Below are 10361 nucleotides of genomic sequence, written 5' to 3' on the forward strand. Positions count from 1 at the left end.
ACAATTTTTAAAAAAGACTTTAACCAGAGACCAAGCTTCTGGTATATCTGGCCATCAGCTACACCATCACTGGGACACCCAAAGAGTGGAAAATATTGCTACCTGGTAGATTTTTTAAACCCATATACTACTAAGATCTTGGGCTCCCATTCCTTCTGCTTCTGATCTGGATACAGGGAGCAGGGTTCTCCCAGGCCCAGGAGGAAGAAGAACTCTGTTTCCTTTCTCTCTGACAACAGTCATCCTGATCCAGGGCTGATGAACAAGGGAAACAAAGCCTAAGCTGAACCTGCCCATGAGGTCTGAGGCAGTGCAAAGTTGACGTCTTGCAGAGCCAACACGGCAAACTTAGAAAGAAGCAAAGCCTTCTCCGTCCTCCACCAACCTCCTTACACAGTAGATGCTGACAACCCCGTGCTCATCTAGCAGCTAATATCCTTCATAATATCCTTTGCTGTCCCAGCTACCCCTGAGATGCCTTATCTGGACCTACCTTGAATGGTAGAACTGCACATCCATGGCTTTTTCAGTTCACTGCGCTGCCCTTCTCCCTCATGTGTCTTCTGACTCCTTCAGTTGGGGGTCTTTCTACCATTTGGCTGATCTAATTCAGAAGTGCTCGATAAGACATAAGAGTGAAACTGCAGACACTGTCACATGTGACGAGGGCAGGCAGGATGTTTGGAAGCCCATAACATCACCTAGGAATCCTGTGTCTTACTCAGGGTTGACCTGCACATAGGGACTGCTACCTTCATTGTGGCAGAGTCCATAGTCATGTTTGCTGAGGATGGGGGTTATGTGTTTAAGGTATTATGAACATTCACCCATCACAGGACTACCACATCCACAGATCTCTTTCTGTAAGTAAGCTCTGGAGAAAACTCCACACACACACAAGAAGAAAACTAAAAATGAAAAGGAGACCATAATGCTGACTTTTCTAATGAATACAAAAAATTATAGTTCTGATGTATTTGTTTCTTTGCTTTAATGAGATTGTAGCATATAATTTTTAAAGGGAAAAAATCATAGAGGCTAAAGAATTTGAAGAAAAAGATGGAGAGTCTGCTGTTTGCAAAATACAAATAAGAACTCTTTCAAAACTGTGGCTTAAGTGATAGTAGTAGTTACAAAAACCCTGGAACTGATTAATTTCATCATGTGGAATGACATTTTAGGCCATTATCAACGTTTACCCTTTCTTATCACGAGCTTTCTTGAATCATTCCCTAAGGAATTCAAAAATTTTTTGAGAAACTTTTACCTCATCCTAAACTTGCATTTTCTAAGCTTGATTGCCTTAGGAAAAAAAAAAAAAGACTCTTTTATATCATTTTGCATAGCAACATTCCAAACACAGCAAACATGATGATGCATGGAAAACAGAAAGAGTCTGGGAGAAATACAGCCATACAGAGATTGAGCATGTGTTCCCAGAAACCACTGAGAGCTGTGTTGTTTTCCCATGACAGCTGCAGGGGCCAGACCCATCCACATTTCTCATTTCCTCAAGCTCTTCCTTAGCAATTCTTACAAACAAAGTTTTATTTTTATTCTGAAATCAGGTGAAAGCGGGGAAAAGAAATCGATGTTTATTGAAGGGGGAAAAATCCTTTCAAGATGATGTGTATTCCCCTAAGGATGAGCTGCATATTTTAGAAGTATAGTAAGTATGCCCTGCTCTACAACAGTTACCATAGGAACAAAACTTTTTCCCCATTAGATGGAAGAATAATCATGGAAGTAAATTTCCACACAAATATCTAAGCTACACAAATCAAGCATTGGTTGAGAGGCAAATCCAACAGATTGTGGATTTAGTAGGCAGGTGTTACAGGCGGAGAAGAGCTATAATAGAAGGGAAAATGTCTGCACATCTGATGATCAAACTGTAAGTTTGCTAAACTGACCATCAAAGGGGGTGCTTTGATACCCACTGCTTTTTTAAAATTTTGCTGTAATTTCCCAGGAGGGCATCACCCCAGCTCTCAGTAGAAAGCCATGCTGAGCAATATCAAAGAGGATTCTTACAGCCTGGTTCCTAAGAATTTATTCCGAAAAAGAGAGCAAATATGAAACACCACTGCGTAAGTGGATACACAGGGTTCTGTGAGCAATGTGATGTGTTAAGTGATGTGATGATCACAGACGTTTCCACCGTGAGCTGGATTTGAGCCAGGTTTTAAAAGAAGGGTAACATCAAGGAAGTGGTGGGATGTTTTAATAGAAGGGCTACTAATATATTTCGTCTGTTTTAAGATGCGTATTTTTCACATTTGAGCATCTCTGAAATGAGGCTGCCTTAGAGTTCATGGTATCTCATGGTTACTATCAACCAAGTGGCAGTGGTGATCTCTCATTATACACATCTGAGCAAATTTGGTCATTGTCACTTCAACTGAGTTTTGCCCATTGATGGTTCTACACATGTTGAGTTTAGCTGACACTTACAAATGGTGATACTACTTTTGTGTACACAGAAAGGCATGGGAACAGAGCAGAGTGGCAAAGATTGATATTAGTTGAAGGATGGAGTTGTCATTAGAGGAAAGACCAATATCATCAGAACTTCAGTAGCCAGGAATAAAATCTCAGAGACAATATTGGAGTCCTCTTGTATGAAATGTGTTGTCAACACTCCTGACTGCACGGAAGATGGTAAGGATGAACACTGACAATTCCGCATAGGAGAGATAGAGATGAGTCCAGTTCTGAGTGTAAACATATTTTAGGATTACCCTAACCTTAATCTTCTTATGTCACATGCAAATTGGGGGAAAAAAATCTGCATCTTAAGTTGAGAAGAGCTCTTTCATCAAGTATAAAATAAAACTCCTGAGTGATAAGAAAGCGTTGTGACAGTTTAATCGTTGGGGTTTTTCTCTTTCTTAGCGATACATCTCACTATGATGACATCTGAGATTTAATGAGATACAGGCATGGGAGAAGAATGAATAAGCAAAATATGATCTTAAGAACGTTCAGTATATAAGGTGGAAGAGGGGGTGAATAAAACCCCCAGAAAAATACTGGTTAGCAAATATAATAATTTTAGAATTAGCTTTCTCTTGAATTTGAATAAACTATCTACAACATGTGAATTCTGATGTGACTTGAAAGAATCTAACAATTTAAAATAGTTTTTAAAAATCTATTTTAAGACAACCAGCCTCCATGTGTATATTCAAAGGGATTTGTAATAACAAAATATTAATCTGAACACTCACTATAATTAAATTCCACTTACATGAAAAGTATGAGTCCTAAAAAATACCCAAAGAGCCATATGACAAACCAATGCCAGATAATTAAAACGTACTTAAACTTATGAGATAACACTAGAAACATACAACTAAATTGTGCTAGAATAAAGCATTTTTTTTTGCAAAAAGGATAGTCTCTGCGAGGCCCTTCACTTATGTTTTTGCTTTCTGAAAAATTTCTGTTTATTTAATTTTTAAGGGACAATTGTCATCAACTTGTTTGACTAATACTAAAATGACTAGAAATTTTGAAAACTTGGCACCGTGGCACATTATTTTATTTTTTATGTTATAAAATACTCTTAGAAGAAACAGAGTCTTTTAAGCTTTACTACTGTATTTTGAATCCCCAAAGGGTGTGTCAAAGTGATTTTCGAAGGAATTTTGGACGAGTTTTGGATGCATTACATAAGAACTACAGCACTTTAGTGATACAGCAAGATGGTGGTCCAAATTCTAAGATAATGTTATAATTTGAAGCCTGACTCACCAGGCTCACTGTTTATACCAAGCCTACCCTATAAGGCCTTCGTGTTAGAGCTGACACCATCTTACTACGTGGGTGGCAGCTGCCTGTCATCTCAATAATTCTGAAGAAATGCCAGGGAATTTGTTTTAAAATGTTTGTCCAGATGAAACCACATGTGGCCTCCAGGGTGCTCTGGGCCTGAAGCCTCGCCTGCTGGCTGTGGAGAGCCAGGGAGCCTATCCAGAGGAAAATCTGTCTCCTCAAAGCCAATAAAGATAAAAGAAACCCCTGTGACTCCAAGAAAGCCCAGCTCATATGTGTGGGAATTGCACAAGATTAAGGTTCGTCCTCTGTGTTGGCCTCAGAAGGGCCAGGAGAGAGAAAGTAGACAGCTGCTGGGTCCTTCTGTTTTGTTGTTTTTCTTATTGAAAAAAGAAACTTTGGACCCTACTGGGGAACAGAAGACCCTGAGCACATAAAAGCAAACTCTGGTTACTATGTCCACTTAGATGATACAAGAGCTACATCGCTGGAACAGGATCCTAATATTTGGTAAAACTGTCTCTTGTACTGTCACAGAAGAGAAATCATACAACTTGGCCATGCTCTCAAGGCAGACTGTTTGTAAAAATTTAGACCATTGTTGTGGTTTGACTGCTCCTTGCTGCTTTTAACAAAGTCCTGTGAAAGAGAAGAACTCAGACCGTGGCGAACAGCTTGCACAGAAAGATGGGAGTGGCTAGGGTTGTGTTATGGGAGGTTCTGTGAATGTGGCCTGCAATCTAAAGTGAATCAATGTGCAGGTTTCCTGTGTTTCTCAAGAAACACAGGAAAACAAAGGAATCAGTAGACTGAACGCAGGCCCCACCACTAGGAAGATGAAAACAGATCTCAGATGGCTGCAGTGAATCCTGAATTCAACACGGGATGGCCGAGGACGGGGCAAGGTCCCATGTCCACGGCTCTTGTCCATCTAGAATGTACATGCAGGTGTAGCAAAAGTCAGTAAAAGCACTGCTTTCTTGATGGAACCCACAGCACTGATGGTGTGTGGCTGGTAATGGAAAGTGGGACAATAAAGCTGTTTTTACCTGAGTGCTCACACTGACTGTACAGCCCTCTCTTGGCAAGAGTCTTCTGATCCCCCTCAACTTGACAGAAAAAAACATCTATCTGTGAAACTGGAGTATAGATACTCCTATAGATACATGTATCTTTAAAACAAAATATTTCTTTAAAAAACATTGTTTTCTTGGCTGGGGGAAGTAATTAGTTTTATTTATTTTTAATGGCAGTACTGGGGCTGAACCCAGGACCTTGTGCATGCTAAGCATTCACTCTACAACTTGAGCTATACCCTCCCCCTGGATCATCACTTTTATCTCATAAATACGCATATGCATAGAGTATGATTTGGAAGGTACTCTAGAGGCTGGTCCAAGGGTTGCTTCTGGAAAAGGGGGTTCAGTGGCTGTAGGAAACGGGTGTGAGGGAGACTGACTTCTCCTTACTCACCTAGGGGTAGTTATGAATTTTGAATTTTGGACCATGTATATACATCACCTACTCACACACACACACAAAGAGCAAAATTAAAAGTAGTTTCTAACAAATTTACAAGCACGCATACCTTTTGACCTAGTTATTTCACTCCTGGGAATGAGTTTCTACAAATATAACCAAATGTGTAAAATGATGTATGTTCAAGGTCAGTTACTGTAGCATTGCTTTTAATAGCAAATATTGAAAAAGACTTAAATGAAATAGCTTAAATGTCCATCAACAGAGTAAAATATATTATATACATCTATAAAATTTAATACCAGACATCTACAAAAAGGAATGAAGAACATTACGTATTGATAAAAAATAAGCTCTAGATATAACTAACTGAAAAAGGCAAGTGTTACTGTGTGCTCTTATTCTGAGTTTTAAAAGAGAGAAATATATACGTATATGTAATATATACAATTAGGTGTGTTTTGTGTAATATATATAGCTCATCCATATATATACACATATATATGCATATCCATATATATGTATATTTCCATTCATATATATATCCATGTATATACATGCATATATTCCTTTGCTTTTATAAAATATTTCTGAAAAGGTACATAATAATTGATAACATTGGATTCCTCATGAAAGAAGAACTTGGTGGTAGAGGTTCAGGGGTGGTTTGAATACTTCTTATTCCAAAAGAATTCTGCAGATATTTTCCACATCAACAGCATCATTTAGATGAGTGTATATCCTTGCTTCATAGATAACATTCATCTGAGTGCGTAAGGCAGGTGTAAAACAAAATGTGTGTGTGTGTGTGTGTGTATCCCATCCAGTCTCATTTCCTAAAGAGGCAGCATCTTTTCAAATAAAAAGTCTGTATCTAAAGGCCAGACCTACATGTGCAGTTTTAAAAAAATTAATAAATGCATGGCCTTTTTACACCAATCCTGTGAAACAATATTTTAAGTCTTCAGGAATAGTAGTATTAACTGAGTCTGTTGCTAATTTCAGTTCTTTATCATCAAGTACATTATGTGCGAAGAAAAAATGACCTCACTTAGTATTTTTTTATTATGAATTTTTTTTTGTGGGGGTCACAGGTATTGTCTGAAAGCATAGTGGCTCTGGCATAGTCATAGAGAATGTTCTTCTGTACTTGGAACCACTCTTTCTAGCTATAAGGATAGACCCCATTCCTTCCTACACTCTTCTCCTCCCCTCCCTCCTGCCATCCCTCTTTCCCTCTCTCCTGTTCTCCAGTCCTTCCTTCTTCCTTTCAGCCCTAGTTTTCTAGAGAGACCTTCTATTTAAAATCCTTAGAGTGAGGAACCCCCTGTGATTGAAAACCTCACATGACTGTTATTAAGAAAGTTTGCAGGACATAGCCATTAAAAGAATGACACAGCGATCAGCACCAAGATGGTGAAGAGTCAATTTCCAATAGACCCTGAGGCCCAAGGTGGTGGGAGATCTGACCTCCAATGGACCATGAGGTACATTATACACATTGTAAAGTACTAGCATGGTGAATGACACACCCACATATGCCATGACAGTTCTGAAGTTAAGCATGAAAGGTCAAAGAAAGGGCGGTGGCCCAATTCCTGGGGATCCCAAAAGTAGTTGGAATAATCCTCTCACTCGTTAGCATATAAAAACTAGCAACACTGCACCTCGTGGTTGCTCTCTCTCTTGCCTTCCAAGAAGGCCTGCACTCTGTCTACAGAGTGTGTATCTACCTTTACTTTACCCTTTACTGTAACCATCCTCCCCACCCCCATGTACATCTCTTCTTATCTAAAAAGATCTAAAAATGAGTGATGGTTTTTGCTTTTCTTAATGTTTTTCCAGTATGTCAGGTGGTGGGTTGGGCTGATGAGAGCTGATGCATCATTGGCTCTGGATCCTCTGACAGCGTTCTGCATTCTGCTCAGCCTAGAGACCAAACTTTTGCTTAAACTAAGTTGAAAATAGTCATACAGTTTCATGGTGAGGGACCATTCAAACTGGAAGGAGGGTGGGACAGAATCCAGTTCAGTCTGTTTTGCTGATGGAACTACAGTTGAGGGACAATAAATGACTTCCCAAAGGTCACATAACTAACTGTCACAGTCAGACCGGCTGTTTTTTTCACCATAGCACATCTCAGCAGGAAGAAACCAACCCTCCAGAAAAATTACCTTGCTCTTTTAGTCCTTTATATGTGTTAGTCTCCAACTTGGAGCAACCAGTGTTTATGAATAAATCACCTTCTGTGAAATTAGATTGCCCTCTTAAGAGTGCATTATAATATTAACCAGCATTGGCTTCCTTAACTGCTGAAACATGTCCTTGAGCTGTTGAAAAGTTTCCTTCACTTTGTACGTCAAATTGTGTTCACACGGACTGTATTAATGGGCACGTTAAGCTAAGTCACATGCTAATTTTGTGATATCGACCAATGAGATTAACATATCTAGAGAGATGAAAAGATTTCAATTTGAAGACTTTGGACTGCAAATATAAAACAGGGACAGTTGACCTGTATCCTGCTCAGAGCAGGGGAGAGGAAGGCTTGGCCGGGGGGTTGAGAAATTCATTTCCATTGTGAAATTTCTATCTTAGGGAATAGGTGCTCCTTTCTTGAATTTTCTTGGCTTCCTGGTTTTCTTCTGACCTCTTGGACCACTCAGTCTCTCATCTCCTTGCTCTTTCCAGCTCTCCCATCTGACTTGTAAATGCAGAAGTTGCTGAGAGGTCATTCGTCTTTTCACTCAATACTTTGTCCCAAGGTGATCTCATTCACACTGTTGAATTTTGAGATTTATCACTCTACTTCAGATCACTTTTCTGACTCAAAATATCTATCTGAATTTCCAACTAGATGTCCCAAGATTATCATATATACATGTTAAAAGTTATATTCTTCATCTCTTCATCATAACCTCCTCCAGTCTGCTCCTCCTTCAGATTTTTCCAATTCAGAAAATGGCAACTCCACTGCCCAGCTGCTCAAATCAGAAATGTGTTTTCGTCCTTGAAACCTCTCTCTTCTTCCCCTTTCAACCCACCACCAAGTTACATTTTTACTTCTTAAGTATTTCTGGAAGCCAACAGCTCCTCTTTGTCTTCACTACCACAGTCTTGGTCTATGCCACTATCTTTACCTGGAGGACTATGATAGTCTCCTAAATGGTCTCCCCGCATTCACTCGTTCTTCCACCTCAATCCATGTAGGAAGTGATCATTTAAAAATATTTTTGCATCGTGCCACCTCTCTGCTTAAAGCACATCAGCGGCCCCTGCTTCCCTCTGCATCTTCACCTTGCACTTCCTCCCTTTTCTAAGTACACTCCAGCCCCAGAGGCTGCCTTCCTCTTATGGGCTGAGGGTTTCCTGCCCCAGATCCTTTACACATTTTATTCTCTCTGGTTGGATTCTTTTTCCCTCCACAATATTTCTCTTCCCCATCACTCATTCTTTAGTCTATTTTTAAATGTCAGATCCTCAGAAATGCATCCTCCTAACTATAAAATATGATTTAGGACTCCCTTGATATTCCCCTGCAAAATAGTCCCCCCCCCTTTTTCTTTCAAATCACTGATTTCAATTTCTAATTAAAAATGCATTTGTGTGATTATTTGTTTTCCAACATAGTTACTTTGTTCTCTCTTCTGCCCAGCAACCAGAACAGTTTCTGGCATGTGGTAGACGGTTAGAATTTGCTGAATGACAATGAATGAGTTATGTTAGCTGAAGAGATTTTCATAATCTAAATTACTTTTTTTTTTTTTACTCTTTTCTAGCCAAGATATTCTTTTGATTACCATTTTTCTTCCCACATAGCTTGATATCTAGGAGAGAATGCACTGATCATTTGAGAGATATCTCTTAGGTTAAAAAGTAATGTTCACAACAGCTTTTCATGATAGAAACACACACACATGCACACAAAAACCAAAACTAGGAATAGAAGGAACTTAACATAATAACAGCTATATATTAAAAACCTACAGTGAACATCATGGTGAAAGATCAAAAGCTTTTCCCCTAAGATCAGGAAAGAGGCAGGGGTGCTTGCTTTTACCACTTCTATTCAACACAGTACTAAAAGTTCGAGTCAGAGTAATTAGGCAAGAAAAAGACATAAAGGCATCCAAATCAGAAATGAAAAAGTAAAAATATCTGCAGATTATTCACTATTCCATGTAGGAAACTCTAAAGATTTCATACACAAAAATCTGTTAAGAATTAATAAATGAACTCAGTAAAGTAACAAAGATATAAGGTCAACACACAAAAATCAATTGTATTTCAATAAGCTATGAACAATCTAAAAAGGAAATTACAAAAACAATTCCCTTTAAAATAGCATCAAATATACATAAAAATAAACTTAACCAAGGAAGTTAAAGACTTGTATAGTGAAAATTACAAAACATTGCTGAAAGGAATGAAAGAAGACAAAAATAGATGGAAACACAGCCCACATTCATGAATTGGAAGACTTAACATAGTCAAAATGTCAATATCACTTAAACCAATCTACAGATTCAATGCAATCACTATCAAAATCCCAATGACCTTTTCTGCAGAAATAGAACCCATGCTAAATTCACGTGATCTCAAGGGACTCTGAATAGCCAAAATGATCTTGACAAAGAAGAACAAAATTGGAGGATTCAACACGTTCTGATTTTAAAACTTACTACCAACTGAAAGTAATAAAAACAGTGTGGTACTGGCATAAAACAGACATGCTGACCAATGGAATAGAATAGACAGCCCAGAAATAAGCCCTCACATGTATGGTCAAATTATTTTAGACAAGAATTCCGAGACCACTCAATGGGGAAAGGACAGTCTTTTTAACAAATGGTGCTGGGAAAACTGGATATCCGCATACGAAAGAATGAAGTTGGACCCCTACCTAACATCACATACAATCATCAAAATGGATCAAAGACCTAAATGTAAGACATGAAACAATAAAACTCTTAGGAAAAAACAGGACAAAACCTTTACAACATTGGACTTGGCATTGATTTTTTTGGATATGACACCAATGGCACAGATAACAAAAGGAAAACTAGACACACTGAACTTCATGAAAACTGAAAAGTTTTGTACAT

Source organism: Camelus ferus, chromosome 35 (genome assembly GCF_009834535.1).
Source record: "Camelus ferus isolate YT-003-E chromosome 35, BCGSAC_Cfer_1.0, whole genome shotgun sequence".
Lineage (NCBI taxonomy): Eukaryota > Metazoa > Chordata > Mammalia > Artiodactyla > Camelidae > Camelus > Camelus ferus.